The sequence below is a fragment of the Corvus kubaryi genome, unplaced genomic scaffold (genome assembly GCF_017639235.1).
Source record: "Corvus kubaryi isolate FWS band 111438036 unplaced genomic scaffold, C.kubaryi_AGA036_p1.0 split3-73, whole genome shotgun sequence".
Classification (NCBI taxonomy): domain Eukaryota; kingdom Metazoa; phylum Chordata; class Aves; order Passeriformes; family Corvidae; genus Corvus; species Corvus kubaryi.
Genome location: NW_024582091.1, coordinates 8580063 through 8599658, shown reverse-complemented (window position 1 = coordinate 8599658; position 19596 = coordinate 8580063). Strand labels below are relative to the sequence as shown.

Genomic DNA, 19596 nt, shown 5'->3' with positions numbered 1-19596 from the left:
CCCCACAGCCCTGCTCTGTGCAGGCAGCCCCTGGTGCGGCCGGGGCTCGTCTGAGACCGCTGCCCCGCTGCCCAGCAAAGATCATGTGACCAACAGCGATAAGTGAATTCCAGCTGCAGGGCCTGGGTGAGATTAACCCTTTTAGTGCTGTAAGTTTCCTCCAGAACAGGTGAAGTCTGCAGACATCAATTCTCTCCTGAGTCAATGCCATAAAGACACCAAAGTCAGTGAAGAAGGAAGAGCTGAAACCCTGAGGGAGGAGACAGAGGAGACGCGTAGAAGCTGAAATTCTGTTGTAAAGCTATGGTGGTGATGGACTATGATATATCAGAGTACCCATTGTAATTTCATGAAAGCATGGGGAGTGGAGTGTTCAAACTGCACTTGTGAGCAAAAGTACCTGTGCTGAAATAAGCAAATGACAGTAGCTGTAATTTGATGAGGACCCTTTTGCTCCCAGGGAAGGGGGAGGGCCTCTATTTCTAGAGATGAAGATGCTCCCAGAGATGGGTGAAGAGAACCTTTGTTTCTGAACAGCTCAATCTTAAAATGGTACCCCAGTAGCTCAAGATTGGACCCTCGAAAGCAGTTGTGGGAAAAGCTGTAAGTCGGGGGAAGGGACTCTCACATGCGAGCAGAGAACCAACCCGGGCAGCTGTATCGTTGTGATACTGAAGCCATGAGAGAACTTCTTGTGGAGAAGTATCCATAGCATGAGCAAGAGAGACTCCTCTCCCTAAATGAACTGAAAAAGATTATCATAGAAGTGGTAAACTGACTGAACATCTCAAGGGTTGTCTTTTTACATTGTCAGTGGGAGAAGGGAGAAAGCTGGGGGGAGAAGAAGTGTTCTGAAGGTGTGGTCTGATTTTTTTTCCCTTTCTTTTAGGTCTGTTAATAAACTTCTTTATATTCTTTAAAGTTTTGTGCCTGCTTTGCTTTCTCCTAATTCTTATCTCACAGAAGGTAAATAAGTAAGTAATGAGTATTTTGGACCAAACCACTACACCCATGATGCTAGTGTTGGCTGAAGGGAGGCAGCAAAAATTGTAGCTGAGAAAGGTGAGAATGCTATTTTGGAAAAAGTACAACCTTATTTTGGCTGAAACAGATCATGAGGTAGTACCCTAGGATGTATGCAGGACTTCTCTTTCGTGCCTGAATAACTCTAGCCAAGCCCAAAATTTTAATCTGTGTACAAGAGTGTATCCTGTTCACTTGAGACACAATTTAGTGTCTTTGCTATTCCTTTATTATACAGGTGTAATGAAATATACACTGGTCACCACCTTGAGGCTACTCAGAGAATGAAGAATTATAATGTGTGGATCATGCTTGTTAACTGCAGTTTTCATGTTGTGACTACATGACACCACTTTCTGAAAAGTAATGGCTTTCAAAAAGCTTCTGCAGGCTGTGCAGGGTCTTTGTATTAACCTATAATATACCTATTATGTCTTAGCTCCTCTGTTTTGCTCAGTCTCTCATGAATATAATCTTGCAGATGATGCCAGTGGCAACTTCTGAGTTGGTGTTTCTTTTTTAAAGTGGGAGGCAATTACTGACAGGATGTAATCTGTTGGATTTCACTCCTCACTGTGACTCATTAAAGCATACTTTATCTTCTGTGAATGTTAGAAAGGCTAACCATTCCCCAGTATGCCCTTCAAAAAAAAATAAAATATTTGCTAGCGTCTATCTGGCAAGTAATGCAAGGTAAACAGCCATTTCTAACTCATCTTGCTGTACATTTTAATTAATGAGGTTGTGCCAGACAGATGAGGGTCTGGAAAAAATTAGCACTTGCATGAAAAATACAGTCTATTTGCTTTAAGATGAAGAAACAACAATTAGATTTGGCTCATATTTTTCTGTAATAAACAGAAAATTATATTCTATATGTTTAAATTTAAGCCTGTTTGTTTTCCATTTCTTACCTTCTGCTCTTATTCATACAAATACAAATAGACAGTAACTTCAGTGGAGAGAGGGTGATAGGTAAGAATTTGCCTGCATTCAGTAAACTTGCATACACTTCCTAATGCATTTAAATAAATGAGTACATCATGTATGTCAACAAAAGCAGTCTATTGAACTTCAGACAAATGAAATGCTAAGTTCTGCGAAGTAAAAACTTTCAAAATGGCACCTTCAAATGGCTATAATCAATTTTATTAAATCTTTAACTTTGCCAAGCACAAAACAACCATAAAATTTTTGAAAACCTGCATATTTTAATAAGCTGTCAGTAGTCTTCTCCTTACTGTTCTTTAAAGTTGATCTGTTTAATTGAAATAACTAAATATGAAAAATTATTTCAAAATGAAGGAAAAAACCATGGTTGTTTTTAACTGTATGTGGAGTTTTCAGCGTTACGTGGCAACATGGCAGAGGCTTTTCACAGAAATTTCTTTTAATGCTTATGCACTTTTATTATTATTATTATTATTATTAATGCAAACATTTTACCAACTAAAACATAAATGTACATAAATACATAACAGGTATATAAATAACCATTCAATTAAGAGTATATAGGATTTAATCCTGCGACCAGTATAATTTTCTCATGGCACTTGCTAAACATTATAAACACTCCCTGAGCTCAAAAGGAGAGAGTTGTTTAAATAAACCATATGGTATTTCTATAAAATAACAACAAAATAGCATGTAAAAGCACCTAGCAACAGGCTTTCTAAATTTTATTTAGGATTAGGAAGGGATTTAGAGAAGCATGGAGAAATATGTATAAATACCTGATTGGAGGGTAAAGAAGGTGGACACAAACTCTGCTCAGTGGTATTCCACTGTGACAGGACAAGAGGCAATGGGCACAAACTGAAACACAAGAAAGTCAATTTAAATGAAGAGGGTACTTTTTCACTGTAAGATTGGTTGAGCACTGGAACAGGTTGCTCAGGAACATGTCACTGAGTCCTCATCCTTGAAGATACTCAAAACCCAACTGAACATGTTCCTGAGCAAGCTGCTCTAGCTGACCCTACTTTCAGCATGAGGGGATTGAACTACAGAACCTCCATAGAACTTCTTGAGTTTCTAGATGCTGTGCATTTTTGCTCTCTGCCTCCATAAAGGGAAATTGTGTGGGCTTCATTCAAGACAGATGCAGAAGTTTTCACTGAAGGATTTAGGGAGAGATTTTCTGAAGAATTAACTGTTTCCACTTTTCACCATTTACTTCACCAATGTAATGTAGCTAATCTACAATAAGGAAATATATGCAATTATAGTCACAAACGCATCCACTGGTGACAGCAGCTCTGCAGTGTACCTTTCTCATGTTCAGTAACGTAACACTAATTTAATTGGTTTTGTACATGACTGAATTTCTTTTTCTCCACTTTAAATATCATTCTTTCAATAGCTTTGTTCTACCACGACTTTAATAAAGGAAACAAAGGAATATCCAACTGTGCTGCCCATAATGAGCATCATGAAACATCACAGCATGTTTTAGCGGAGATATTCTACTGTAATAACATCTGATATTCTAAAATCACACTTTTAATTTCATTTAGGCTTAAATATATATTTTAAAAAAGAAAGTTACCATGACAACAGCAAAAAATCCCTAAAAAAGTCAGGCAATTTCAGGGAATTCTGAAAAGATTGCTTTAGCATTTCCAGGTGGAAAAAGCCTTTTAGCATTTCTGGTGGAAAAAGATCTCTGTGATGTTCATGATCCACTAAGTGCTGAAGGTGAGAAAACTTTCTGGTGAAATATCATCACATTTCTGCCTTTTATAGAATTCTGCAAGTGATCTCAGTGGCCATTGTCAGAGATATTATATTGTTCCCTATGGAGATAACATTGGATGTGCTGCAGTCTTTATGTCTCGCATAACTGATTTATCATTTTAAGCCAAACAGCTTATGTCTTTTATTGATAAATAAAGTCTTAAATATCTATTCTGTCTTTACAGTACTCTGTTCAACTATTTTCCGAACATTTAGCTTTCAGTTCCTGGTCTGATCTTAGTGTTTGCTGAATACAAGTTCTTAATATAGTAGCTTACTGGCAAAAATAATTAAATTAATAATATGTTTTCTTAAGATCTCTGCCAGCTATCTTCTCTGATCCTAAAGATTAAAAGGATAGTTGAGTATGTATAGAGGCTCTGAAAGTCCATATAGTTTCATACCTTACTGATGGCAGAATGAACTTACACAGGTCCCCAGCTGCAATAAAGAGATTCATCATCTATAAAATTATTTGAAAAGGGAGATGTATGGACAGGCTGTGAATAAGAAGCTTATCACTATCATTTATGTTCATATTTGTAAAATCAAAGTGAACCTAGAAATCTTCCAAGGGAACAGCACAGCACAGCACAATAAAGGAGCCATTCCTGAATAAAATATTGAATTGGAATTATTTTGTAACTCCTAAGAGGAATTAGCACTCTTAATTATCCAGATAAATAAAAATATGGAAAAAAATTATTTATTCATGATAATGTAACTTACAAAGCAGGAAATACTAAGTTTCAAAATCCTGAGATTATTGCAAAAGTAAATCTGGAGGTTTTTAAGCACACAAAACTGCTTATTCCTAAATTACTCTTACTCTCAGGACAGCTTTATTCTGTGTCTGAGTTAAATTTTGCTTCTTGAAGTCAGTCATGAGAATGTAATTATATATAACTGTAGGGAAAAAAGTTTAAGTTATATAGGATTTTTTTATCTGATTTGGAGATCAGATTTCATATGATCTATAATTTGTCAAGAGTAAAAAGAAGACTAATTACAGCCATAGCATTGAAACCGTGATGGTAAAAGGAAGAGACAGAAAATAAAGTGTAATTCAGCTCTAAATGACTATGCCTGAGATGCCAGCATACAACTTCTATCTTCTCCAATAAATTTTCTGTGCACAGAATAAGATAGACTATTATCCCTAATGATTAATTTCTTACTATAGTCCACAGATTAAAAGACATGGAAGAGGAGATGGGATGGATAAATCATTCTGTCTGGTAAGTAAAAATTTAATGTGTATTTGCATATCTAAATATATGATCCCATCACTGTAAGACTATGTCAAAAGCTTCAGTTTTAGTTCACACAGCTATCTGTTACCAGAAACCTGAAAATTCAAGATCAGTTGTGAGGAAGGTCAAGTTTGATTTGACAAACTTTCAATTCAAAGTACTTCATATGTCTTTAATTCACCAAACTCACTCAAATAGTGCTATAAACAAAGCTGTTTCAAAGATCTGCTAGTCTTCTGCACTGTAGGCAAAAGTATACCATAAAATTCTCAGAGTAATGCTCTGTGTCTGTGGGTGATCTAGTAGTGTCTTTTATTTTTACCATAATGTTTTTTGATGAACAAAAAATGGCATATTGAAGGATTAACTAGTATTTGAAATTGTACCCCTGTAGCCCAAGAGATATGTCATTGCTATGAGTAATAAAAGATACAGGCTTTTGCCATCATTGAAGCCTGAAGAATTGTGTAGACTCGTCTTGGCATGAGCTAAGTTTAGGTTGTTTAAGCTGTCAAAATAATTGCTTAACGATCGGGTAATGACTGAGTGTCTTGGGAGTTTGGTTATCCTCATGAATATGATATATGATAAATGTTTAAGAAATCTGTGCAGGGGATCAGTGAAGAAAGAGCAAGTAAGACTGCATTAGCAAATATATGAAAGTCACACTATGCGGATCGAAGACAGAGAAGGAAGAAATCTCTCTCCATCAAACCTGCAGTCTTCCAGTGAAGAATGTCTGTCATTACCAACTCTGGAACCTCCGGTATCCATGTGGAGTAAGGTGGGTACCATCAGCCTCAGGACTTAGGCAGTTTAAGATTAAATATAGCACCAGAGAAAAAAGGGTAAATAGAGGAAAAAAGGGATTTTTTGTGTATGACAGTGATAAACTTTGCTGAAAGGGACATTAGTTCATAAATTATATAATTAGCATTAGTTTTACAGTAAGTTCATTGATACTCATGTAAGGCCATCCTCTTTTACCCATAGTATAATTTTGAATGCAATATTATATGTAGGAAATATAAGCACTATATCAATGCTGAATGTTGTCATTTGGCACACTGGATTACCTCATGTAAGTTCTTCACCTAATAAGATTTTGTTTATGAGCCTGTTGGCATTATTCTTCCTTTTGATCCAGAGCTATATTAAAAGTTTATTTATCACTAAACAGTCAGAAACATATTTATCTAGAAGTGTAACAAGAAAACCCTAACCCCCCACACCTCCTCCTTAACTCCTTCTTGTGTATAAACAGCTTATTAGTCTTTTCTTTGTATCTGTATTGGTTTTGCGCTGCCTGGTTTTTGGTAGCAGTGAGGCCATAGAAGTGGCTCTTGTAAGAAGCTCCTGGAAGCTTCCACCATGTCCAGCAGAGCCAATCTCTGATGGCTCTGAAGATGGACATTCTGCTGGCCAAAACTGGGCCAGCGAGAGAGCTTGGTGTTAACATATTTAAGAAGAAAATCAAAACAAAAGGGCACACAGTTTTTCTTCTAGTCAGAGAAGGGGAGGAGGTGAGAACATGTGAGGGAAACAACATGGCAACACCAAGGTCAGTGAAGAAGGAGTGGGAGGAGGTGTTCCAGGCACCGGAGCCGAGATGCCTCTGCAGGCTGTGGTGCAGACCATGGTGAGGCAGCTGTGCCCCTGCAGCCCATGGGGATCCACGGGGGATGCAGAGATCCACCCACAGCTCATCGGGGAGGTGCCCATGCTGGAGCAGGTGGATGCCTGGAGGAGGCTGTGGTCCAGTGGGAGACCCGGTGGAGAGAGAGTGCCCTTGCTTCAAGGTGGGAGCAGCCTGTCCTTGGAGGAAAGAGAGACCCATGTCACAGCAGTTTTGGGAGGACTGTGTGCCCGTAGGGTAAATTCACGTTGCAGCAGGTGTGGTGTGGCTGCTGCTTCTGAGAGTGGACCCCCACTGGAGAAGTTCATGGAGAACTGTCTCCCGTGGGAGGGAACCCACGGACTCACAGGGAAAGGACTCCTCTTCCCAAGCACTGGAAGTTCTCAGTGATGAACTGACCAAAAAACCCCCATCCCTGTCTCCCTGCGCTGGTGGTGGGAAGGAGGGAGGGGCTGGGGGGAAAAAGGTGTTTTAAGGGCTTATTTTACTTCTCATTATCCTCATCTGTTTCTGTTAGTAATAAATTTACTTTACAACTTCAAGTTGAGCCTGTTTTGCCCTTGAAGTGTTTTTCTCATGGTCCTTATCTCAACTCATCAACCCTTCGATAATTTTTTTTCTCTCCTCTGCCCAGCTGTGGCAGGGGAGGGTGAGCGAGTGACTCTTGTGGGTGCCTGGAGTTGGGCCAGTATCAAACCATGACAGTAACTATTAATATATTAATATTTTCTTTGATTATATTAATCAGCTTTTTGGATAACTTACCTTTATTATCCTGATTCAACTTTGTCTTGGTGTATATGGTCAAAAGATGTCACACAAAGGTAAACTACATTTATACTGGATATTTTCCTGAATTTGTATGCACTTCGTTAAACACACTCACACATTTGAAAATATGTACACAAATAAGTTTTAATTAATATTTACCCAAGTTATTTTTCTTGAAGTTCAGTGTAAACCAGTGTTTGTTTTTCAGTACTGAGTTTAATGTAAGGTCTGCTATTTAGCAAGAGTTACTCCAATTATTTAAATAGATTTATAATGCGGTCTGTGGTTCCATTGTGTCTGTGTATTATATGTATCTTTATTGCATGGGTTTGATTCTAATCCACATTTGGAATGTTTTTCACAAGACTATAGGGTCACAGGGATGGAAAGGAAATGATAGAAGCCCTACAGCTTAGTGGTTGGTTGCTTTTTCTTTTTTCTCAAGTTTAGCAAAGAGCTTATTCAGATTGGTTTAGAGCTTTTTGTGAATATCTAAAGCTTACTGATCCTGTTCTCTTCTCTTTTGCACTCTCCAAGGGTGCTTTATGCTTACCTTTGTAATTGACAAGGTGACTATGTTTAATTAACAAGGTTCTTTGATTCTGTTAGTCTTACAATTTGCAGTTAGAAATATATTTGCTTCTCTTTCGAGACTCAACATTTAGTGTTAAATTAATGAAGACTAAAGACCTACTGATGACAATAATTATTGGTTATTTAAGAACATATGCAAGTAAGCAATCTTTAAATTCTTGTTCTAATTTCAGCCCAGAATGAGAGGGGGCAGAGCCTGGAGCTGTGTGGACGTGCTTAGGTTGTTATTCTATACCACACGCATCATTGCTGGGGTGCAGAAGAAGGGGATTCTCACTTCTGAGAAGAAGTGGTCCGCAGCCATTTTGTCCTTTTCCAGGGACCAAGCAGCAAATAGAGCCGTGGGGTAATGGTGGTCCTGACTGAAGGGTTTGTCTGCAATTGTTTTTCATTGTCTCAGGCTTGGGGAAAAAAACATACGCATGGAGGGTCCAGGGTCCACTTTGTTCTTTGTCTCTTTGACTAGCTGTGGTCATGTCAAGTAGACTTGGTGAGCCTTTTGCATGTAATCACTCTCTTTTATACACTGTTGTTATTTGCATTGTTCTGTTACTGTTTGTTTTCTTATCTCATTGCTGTTTCTCGTAAATTGTTATCTCAAGCCATAATATCTCTGCCTCATAATAGCTCTGTCTTTTGTTTCTCTCATCTGAAGGGGTAGAAGGAGGGCTTAATTTCCAGCTGGGCATTTTTCCATAACTCATTATTTTTATTATATAATGTATTTTTCTTTTATCTAAGTTATAGGTCATATAGCAGGCCAGACATTAGCACGTATGTGCAGGTCTTTAGTGCACTTCAGCGAGAACAATAGAGAAACTTAATATTTATGCTGCTTTGTTACAAGTGGCAGACTATATTGGCCTTTGCAAAACAAAGTAAAAAAATAAAGATAAGGAGGGAGGCTGCTCTTTGGCTGACAGTATATCACTGAACTTTGACTGAGAGGTAATTTGAATTATTTAATGACAGAGTATTTGGATTTATATTCTTCACTTAAATTTTGCAGTTGCATTAATTGGCATGCCCTGTACATACTTAACTGTCTTCTCCCTGGACCTAGACAATTAGAAGTTTGATTTTGATATATAGTATATTGGAGGCTAGGTTTGGAACTGAAGCAGCAGTAAATAATATAATATATTTTTTGAGCTTTTCTCTGCATTTCTAAAAATATTTAATCAAGTATCAAGCTTAGTGGACTGGATTAATTTTTATTATAATTGTCTGGAGAAGGTATCCCTTTATAGGATAGCATGAAAGAAGTCTTCTAAAGTTTGATTTAATATTTATTAATTTTTGCTTCTTAAAAATAAATTATTTCTACTTACTATTCATGATTGGCAATAGTTATAAGAATCATTAGAAGTAGATCTTTCAGCAAGATCATTTCAAATCCTAGTCATAATATAGTAAATTAAATAGGTTTTTTAATAAAATCGGGCTATATTTTTCTTTGCCTGGTGCAATTATGACTTTGTTGAGATATTCTGCAAGCTTCTTTGAATTTCTGCTCAATGTTTCATCTGTAGTTTTAAAAACAAAAAACCCACCCAATTTTTCAGTTTGAGTTTTACATTTTTGTTTAAGAACATCTTTTTCTTTAGCCTAGCATAAACATATTTTTCCTACCCAGTATCTTTTTAGTAGTACAAATTTAATTTTACATTAGCCACTATTGTTAAAGATATTAATTGTAATATTTGGAAATTTAAATTCTGAACTCAAATGTGGCAGGCAGACAGCTATGTACAGGTCTGTGAAAGTCAATCAGTAAATTACAAGAGAAAATTCTACCCTTCCCAAAGGAAAATGATGCTGAAATTTACTTTGTAATGTATATTTGAACACCAAAGGAAGTTATTGACTTTGCTGGTCACTTTTCATTTAGCTGATACTACTGTAAATGCATTAATTCCAAGAAAGCTAATTCTGATAACGCCTAATTTTACAAAAGATGGTAAACCAGCACTTCTACCAAGTCAATGAACTAATGCTGTGAAAATGTTTCCTTATAATCTGATTTTTGTTCTACAGTTTCATCCTCTCTCTCAGCTCTTTCATTCATTCCTCCTTTCTTCAGTTTGTTTTATTTTTTGGAGAACTAACTTTAATACGCTTTTTTCTTATATCAACTTTATTATAATTCACTAATACAAAAAAATTGGGATAATGTTTTCTACCCTGTAGTCCTGACTTTGACCTTTCAATTCAGAATCTAGAAGTTAACAAAAGTTAACTTTTGTTAGAAGTTACAAGCCTTCTATGTAATAATTAGAGACTGTGATATCAGACTTTTACTCATACTAGGTGAAGTGACTGCTCAGAAGAGTGAATTTTTTAATTATATAAATCACTGCTCACAAATGCACAAACAGTGATTTGCTACCTGGTTTTCCTGTATGCACATTAGGGAAGATATTCTACAATGTTAATATTTTCTTATTTCTACTTTATTTATTTTCCATTACCTTGAATTATTATTTCATTTTGCTTTTCCAGTCCCACCGAATGTTGGTTTCCCAGTCTAGAAGAATGATTACTACAAAAGATTTCTATTTGCTCTAGAACTGGCAAATTTGGGTTAAAAACTTGAACACATAATTAACTTTTTCATGTTTGATATTTAATGTTTGTACACAATGAATAACTTATTGTCTTTCTAATGATTTTTTCCCCTAGAGTTCCATTCTTTGCCAGTAGCAAAGACTTCTCTCATTCTTTGTGATCCTGGTGAAGGAGAAAATGGTTCTATATACTACCACAACTACCCAGAATTTATTCAAAGCATTTTATTCTCTCCTTTTAGAGGGCTCTTCAGAGACAATATAATTTTCTCCAACCTTGTTTTTTTTCCCTCTGTGAAAGCTGCTTTGCTGTGTGCAGCCAGAACTCAGTGGGTGCCAGCAGCAGCCTGGGGCGGGGGCCAGGAGCAGTGGGGGCTCCTCAGGGGTCCATCAGGGCAGAGCCTAACTCCAGCCAGGAGCACCAGGGCAGACCAAGCTCTTGGGGATCAGGCACATCCCTGGAGAAGGGGACAGGCTGGGATTTTGGGTCATGGACTGACTGGGAAGTGGTGGGGCTGTAGCTGAGGCTGGGCCACATATTTCAGTGTTAGCCGACACTCTTCATAAATAAATTAAATGTTCTGGGAAATGAACAAAAAAAAAGATGTTCATAACAATTACTCTACATACACACATTAGGAATGTTTTCTGTATCTTTTTGGTGTTCAATAGTTGTCATACTTGGACAGTTGTGCTCTTTGGTACAGTATAGTTATATAACATCATAAAATCATGTTCAAAAGATCTGGTGTGGAGGTTTTCATAAATGAAGGATATTTCTGCTAATAGAAATTTCATCATGACATCCTGCTTATGGAACCTGCGGACATGGGTCCCTTTGGGCATCTAAATAAGAAGTGAGGATGATTGAAATTTTTGACTTAAATAAATGTTCAATTTAAATGAACTTAAATAAATCTGTTCAATTTAAATGAATTTTTTTACTTAAATGACTGCTCTGTTCAATCTAAACGATTCAGTACACTTAGTTCTAATAACACTTTTTGTAAGTTGTTTTCAAAGGCCAACAGCTTCTAGTCCTTTTTTTTTTTTTAATGAAAAAATCCTGAACCCAGTAGTCATGTTCCACAAATCTGGCCATATAAAAGCAAGTCTTGTAGTACAAACTACAAAAACGTCTGTCTGGCTTTGCTCTGCCATCTTACAAACTGGAAGGTTCTACCAGACGGCTGTTTATTCATGTGCATTAGCTAGAGGTAGAACATGAACAAAAAACTTAGCCTAGATGACTCATTATTAGTTTTATAAACTGAATTTTAAAAACACTGGCAGAAAAAAACTGACAGAAAATCTGACTAGCAAGTATGAAAACCTTGTTGATCCTCTAAGCTGTTCTCATGATCTTATTGAACTATTTCAGTTAAAAATAAATAACAAAAAATCCAAATTAAGTGATCCAACTTTTACACTTTAAAAAAATAAATAAATTTGTTTCGGATAAACAGTTTCAACATGATAATTCTTGGATTATGTGATTGGTTGCCTTTTTCATTAATAGCATTTATTGAATTTTTCACAGAGTATCTACTTTTTGGACAGCAGGGGAAACCACTGGATTTCCTGGCATGGGAACACCTATGGAACTTTTTAATGACAGCTAAAGTTGCTTTTGCCTTTGTTTCAGAGGAACTTGCAAATCCTTAGACAGAAAAACGAAGTGCTGAAATATGTACAGTAAGCAAGGCAATCTTATTGTAGTTTATATTTACAAGAGCTCATTTAAAATATAGGTTTTTTAAGAATTCCTTTTTTCTTTTTGTGGTCTTCTGCCAAACTGTATCATCTGATTTGTTAATGTCTGAAAATTGTCAAAATAATAGAATTAACATTTGAATGAGAGATCGACTGCCAGATATGTGAGGCCCAGTAGATGAGCAGGTGACTATTTTCTTTCTATTCTGTGGACGATAGCATTATGCTAATGTCCAGTATCTAATAAGAGGTCGTTAAATTTTAAAGAATAAATGTTAGACAACTAGTCTCTCTTACTTGAGACTTTAAGTACAGTCAGTTCAAACAGTCCCTCATACAAATATGTAGGTATGAAGCAATGTTTGTGATGCAAACTCTGGAATACAATAGGAAAATTATGGATACGTAGGTGTCCTAATCAGCATTTCCTGCATACAAACAATTCCAAAATATTCTCAAATGTATAAACACTAAATTTTTATAGCCAATTATCAGAAGCTTTAAGAATATTAATAAAAATTATGTATATGCCTCTCCAAAGTTAGGATTATTTGCACCAGAATTATTAAAAGAGACTTCACAATTCCCAAATAGCAAAATTAATTAGAAAAAATTACTGAAAGAGTGCACAACCTACATTAACTAATTAACAGTTACTGTCTCATTTTGTCATTCCATTGAAGATATGAGCTACTATACCAAATTTTTACTCATTAGGTAATTTGGTAATGATGGTAAAATCCTGAATATGAACATTAATTAGAGAATCATTCTGACAATAGAGAGATTATTTTAAATTTATTTGTAAACAGCATACAATGAAAGGTGTATGAAGTTAACTGGTGTTAAAAAACTCAACCTCACAATGACATATAAGGAATCTGAAGGGTCTGTGTCTGTTCAACACTGGAAAACAGAAGTCAAGATGGGATCTTATTGTCGTTCATTGTTACCTACTCTTATCTGATAAAAGGGTACAGAAAAGATAAGATGCTCTTCTCAAGAGTGAACAGCGATAGGACAAGAGGCAACAAACGCCAGAAAAAACACAGACAATTACAAAAATGTATTAGGGAGTGGTCAAATGCTGGAACAGTTGTTCATAAAGTTTATGGAGTCTCCATCCTTGGAGTTATTCCAAACTTGACTGGATACAGCTCTTTAGCAGCATGCTTTAACATGGTCAGCTTTCAGGAGGGAGTTGGATAAAATGAGCTCTGGAGATCTATTCTAACCTAAAATATTCTACAATTTTAAAATTTTAGTTCTAATAATTTCAACATTAATTAAAGAAAAATTTATGTAAATCTGAATCTGTTTAGCCATGAGTGGCCACTAGTGTTCTGGACTTTCGACAGTAGGAAGGACTTATAAAAGAGTATAGTCACATTTTAGGAATCCAAGCAGTTTTCAGAACTGAGGTGGTTCTTATTCAGTTCATGGGTAGAAGTAAAATACCATTGTCTACCCAGACATCCTTCTAAATCTATTTTTAGATACATGAAGAAAACCAATTCAATAGGCTTTTAAGTTAATTTTTAAAAGCTGCAAGGAGCTAACAGCCTTCATTATGGTCAAATTTATCAGTATTTGGATAAGATTAGATATAACATTGAATATTTAATAAATATGTCACTCTTCACACATAAACTCTAAGAAGTATCTTATAATTCACTCTGATAATCTACACCTCAGAGATACAATGAAATCACATTCTGTCTTATACTAAGTTAAATACTACAGCTATTATATTATATTGGAAGGAGGAAGCAGATTAGGCTGTTACTAAATGCTGTTTTGCACATGAAAAGAATGTTCTGAAGTCCAGTTAGAAAGCACTGTTACTAAAAAAACCTGTGACACCAAAATGCTGCATTGAGGTAATCAGTAAAAAATACAATGAAATGAAAATGTGAATATTCATTGTTTATTAATCTGATTAAGACAATAGCCCTAAAATTAAAAGACTATCACTATATATATTATGTAAATACTGTATCAGATATTATTTATTTATTTATTTATTTTACTAAGTTATCAATATTTAAATTAGAACTGTTGCCCAAATCGTGTATTAGGGAAAATATATATTCTAGAGGTCCATACGTTAAAGACATAGTTTGCTCATTCCTGTGTATATACAAGAGTGTATATAAATGGTAAATAAAAGGATGCTAAAATATTGATACTCTCATGGCTTTAACAAAAAATTATGCCATGAAATACGAAATAACAAAGCCATTATACCTTGATACCTCTTTTACTCAAGCATTTCCCCAAGTTTTGGGTAATTTTTTCATGCCCTAGAAACACCACGGTGTAATGAAATATTTCAAATAAACAAAAAAAGTAGGTAAAATCCATATTTATTTCAAAGTGCATCTGATTTATTTGGTTAATTTTTTGTCTGCTGAAACTCATAAAGAATTGTTTGCCATGATATATTTGTAACATCTGTGTAATTATAGCCTATGTCTTTGCATGAGCTGATTGCAAAGAAAACAATTTTAGTTTGGGGCTGAACTGGTTTTAAAAAATGCATAATGTACTTAACAAATATATAATATATTTATTATGCCAGTCGTGGCTTTTTTCCTCACATTTACAATTATTACTGCAAATCAACATGCAAAGAAACAATGGGTAAAGCCTGACAGTTTAAAATAGGACAGCAGGAATTAAAAAGGGTAGGAAAGCGAGATTCTTATTTCTTGCATAAATCTTAATTTTCAAATATGTACAATCACACTGAACAATTTTTTAGAACCTTTCCTTGAAATTAAAATGTTTTAAATTATTCAGCAAGGTAAAGAAAAATGCCTCAAGGAGAGTTAGAGTTTAAACCTTATAGAATTTATGTCAAAAATCAGAAAATATTCTATGAAGGTTTTTTTCAGAACTATTTTATTTGGTTTATGTGGCAAGGTTTGGTAGGAGGGAGTGGAAAGAATGGCAGAAAAGGTTTCTGTGAGAAAATTTCAGAAGCTGTTCCCTTATCAGGCACAGCTAAATTCAGCCAACTCCAGGATGGACATGCTCTTGGTCAAAGCTGAGACAATCAATGATGCTGTTTGCTCTTCTTTGATAACAAATTCAAAAAAGAGTAAAAATTTCTGTGCAACAGCAGCTGTGAGAGGAGTGAGAAGATGTGAGAGAAACGATTCTATGGATGCCAAGGTCAGTGAAGAAGGAAGGGAGAAGGTGCTTCAGGCACCATAGGACAAGAGTGATGCACGTTGTTGCCTTCATGGTGGAGCAGATATCCATCCTGCAGCCCATGCAGAACCTCATGCTGGAGTAGGTGCCCACAGGGAGCACATGCAGAAGCAGGTTTTCTGTCCTGTGACCCTATGGGGGAATGACACTGGAGCAGACTATCCCTGAAAAATTGTACCCCATGGAAATGACCTTTGCCGGAACAGTCCTTGAGGAAATGCAGCCTCATGAGAAGGACCCACACTGGTGAATTCCATAAAGAGCCATATCTATGGAAGACACCCTACTTTGGAGCAGCTAAAAACGAGAAGGGGGAATAAAGAGACAACATGTTATAAACAGATTGCAATCCCCATTCCCCACACACCATTTAATGTAAGGAAGCAGAAGAGATGGGAATGAAGATGAGCTTAGAAGGAAGGGAAGGGTGGGAGGAAAGGTCTTTGGGGGTTTGTTATTTCTCATCATCTTACTCTGTTTAATTGGCAATAAAGTAAATTAATTTTCCCAAGTCGAATCTGTTTAGCCTGTGATGGTAATTTCTGTGTGATCACTCTGTCCTTATCTCAACCCAGAAATTTTTTGTCATATTTTCTCTCTGTATCATGTTCAGGAGGGTGGGTGATAGAGCAATTACTTTGGTGGGTACCTAGTGTCTTCCCAAGGTCAACCCACTACAGCTATGAATTAGTTCTAATTTTTAGGCTTACCAGTAAAGAAGCTCATTAAAAAAAGAAAAACAACAACAACAACAAAACAACATAAGAACTTTTTACTGATAGCTAAATAAAAGGGTAACTTTTTTTCTGGCAACTGCCAAGCTACACAAAAACATTACTTTACCCTTAAGCGTAAATTGAACATATTCTATCCAAATAAACAGCAGAAGAAAAGACTTCTTGCTACCATTGTGAAGGCCACTTAATGAATAATTTAAGAGCTGTTAAAAGAAGAAAGAAATCCTAACTTTTTATCTCTCAGTTGAGTGAAACATAATTCATATACCCTCTCAAACTGATATTGCTGAAAGAACAAAGCATGACAGTTCACAGTATGGTTCAATGTCATGGCAATGGCTGCAATGATGACAATGTGGAAAATGGTGTGGAAGTTAGGATGGAAAATCTGAAGTTCTATATTACAGTAAAAAATAGAGCAATTCCAAATTTAGCACAAAAATCCTAAAAAGCAGTTTTACCAGAACTGGTTTATGATGTATTCTCTTTGGACCACTGTGCTCCTAAACACTGTCTTTGCCTTACTTAACACTGCTGACCAGTCTTAATACTTTATTCATGGCTCTCTTCAGTTTTGGATATTTCATGGTTACAAGCTTTCTTACAAATCATAGCTTCTTACTTTTTACGCCTTTTTTCTCACTTCTTGAAATTATTTCTATTCTCTTTTCAGTACTATATGGGGAATACCTCAGTCTGGAGTCTCTACACTTTCACTGAAAATACTTCACAAGATAGCAAAGATTAATTTCTCCCGGAAGAGATCATCTCACTTATGTCGTCAAAACATCTAGAGATTTCCTAATTTTCTTTTTTTTCATGTAGTCTTGTTTATGTAAGTAAGATAACTTAACTCAAAAGCAGACAATCATGAAATTTCAGCAAAAAAGCAGCCTGCAGATAAAAGATCAAAGTCCAAGTAGGGAAAATTCAGATGGGTAGTTTCATAAAGAGTTTGGATAAATGTCACACATAAATATTTTGAAGAATACATATGTTGAAGAATGAAATCACAGAAAAAAAAATTAATGAGTTAAGATCTTCTTTTCAGTTCTTTTGGAAGCCAATGGAACAATAACTTGCTCATGAGCACAAGCACACAAAAAGAAACATGTATATGTGTGTGCATACTATCTGAATGAACTGTTTTAGTTCACCTGGGAACACTGTGATGGTGTGTATTGAGTTGATGTGGCAAGGTTTTGGTAGCAGGGGGATGCAGGAATGGACTCTCTGAAAAGCTACAAGAAGTTTTCCCCATCCAATGGAGCCAATGCCAGACAACTCCAACACAGACCCACCTCTGGCCAAGGCTGAGCCCACCAATAATGGTTATAGTGACTCTGGGATAACATAATTTAGAATGGAAAAAAATGTTCCATGCAACCAATTGCAGCCATAGAAGAGAGGAGTCAGAATTTTGAGACGAACAACTCCTGTAGGCACCAAGGTCAGTGCAGAAGGAGGGGGAGGACATGATCCATGCACTGGAGCAGAGACTCCTTTGCAGCCTGGTGAAGACCCTGGTGAGGCAGCTGTGACCCTGCAGACCATGAAGGTCCACAGGGCAGCAGAGATCCACTTGCAGCCCCTGGATGATGCCACAAAAGAGCAGGTGGCTGCCCAAAGGTGGAGGCTGTGTAGCCTGTGGGAAGCCCATGCTGGAGCAGGCTCCTGGCTGGACCTGTGATCCTGTGGAGAGAGGAGCCCACACTGGAGCAGGTTTGCTGGCAGGATTTGCGACTCCATGGAAGGCATCCACACTGAAGCAGTTCATGAAGAACTGAAGTCCATGGCAAGGATTCAGAGGAAGTCACAGAAAACTGTCTCCCATGGGAGGGATGCCACACTTGAGCAGGGAAAGAGTATGAGGAGCCCTCTTCCTGAGGAGAAAGAAGTGGCAGAGACAGCATGTGTTGAACTGATTGCAACCCACATTTCCTGTGCAGCCAGGGGCAAGGAGGTAGAGAATTTAACGAGTAAAGTAAGAAGGTGGATGTTGGGAGAAGAAATGTTTTAAACATTTATTTCTCGTTATCCTACTCTGATTTGCTTGGTAATAAATTAAATTAACTCCCCAAGTCAAGTCTGTTTTGCTCATGACAGTAACTGGTGAGTAATCTCTCCTTGCACTTTTCTTGACCCATGAGCCTTTAGTTTTATTTTCTCTCCCCTGACCAGCTGAGGATGGGAGAAATAGAATGGGTTTGGTGGGCACCTTGTATCCAGCGAGGGCCAACCAACCACATCATAAAACATATTTAATTTAAGGTTGTTGTACTGACAGGACTTTGTCTGTGGTAAGTTTTAAGGTCCAAATACATGAAGGCTTTGGAGGCTGAAACCCATTAGGTATATTATTATAAATTTAGTTCCTGACTGACTCTTCAATGATGCATGTTTCCAGATCTGTAGCTACCTGATGCAGATTTTTTATAATTTATATAGAAATTGAAGCTGAACAGCATATAAGTAGAAATATTATGAGGTATTTCTTGTTTTATTTCTATCTACAGCTCCTTAATATCTAGTATTATTTTCTTATTTTACATAGATGATGCAGATCTGCTTTCTTTATCTCTACTAGGCCTGCAACAGTTCCCAATTTTTCTTCTAAGCTTATAGCTTAGATTTGCTGAGAAATATAAGAAGACCAAAGTTACTGTATTTTAACTATTCAAGAACTAGTCATGTATATATATGCCTTTCTCAGCAATAAGGTACAAATGAGTGTCTGGGGAAAAGGTACATTAAATGAAGTAAACAGATATTTATTTTTACTTTGTCAAGGAATACATGCCCCTCCATTTATAGAGATAAATTCCTAACTTTACCATCTCCATAAGTTTAATGTTTCCTTTTGCATGTTCTACAAGCATACATATAATAGTGAGATGGTGCCTTTGAAAATTTTAATGTCTGTAACTGTATTTAATACTATATTCTCCCACCTTATGTTTCTGTGTTTAGTGCTATTTATTCAACTAACATGGAGTAATTTCAATTTGAAACAAAAATTAGTTTTGCATTTCATTATGTACTCTCATACCAAAACTTGTTACTATTTGAGGATGTAAAGTATATTTATCAAAATAAAATATTACCCAAATTACTTGATGGTGTTAGCATGTTCAAATCACTTTGTTAAAAGCTAGTTTGCATTATCTGGTTTCTGAATCTTTTGTTATTTCAATTAGATTTGGCAACTTTACATGTTTAATTTCTCTGTTTCTTTCCTATGTTGAAAAACATTCCTCACAATTTTTATATAAGAAATACTTTGATGCTTTAAGAGCAGAATGACTAACAAACCTAACTAGCTGCAACCTGCTATTTATCAGCATCTTAAT

At 36.3% G+C, this 19596-nt stretch overlaps 1 long non-coding RNA gene across 1 annotated transcript in view; it reads left to right on the top strand.

Annotated features, from left to right (window-relative positions):
• Nucleotides 1–19358, top strand: part of LOC121659272 — a 19544-nt gene extending 186 nt beyond the window's left edge. The window contains exons 2-4 of the long non-coding RNA XR_006014245.1: nucleotides 4943–4997; nucleotides 5613–5796; nucleotides 8187–19358. This is a non-coding gene — a long non-coding RNA (uncharacterized LOC121659272). The remainder of the gene's footprint in view (nucleotides 1–4942; nucleotides 4998–5612; nucleotides 5797–8186) is intronic.
• Nucleotides 19359–19596: the final 238 nt, after the last annotated feature.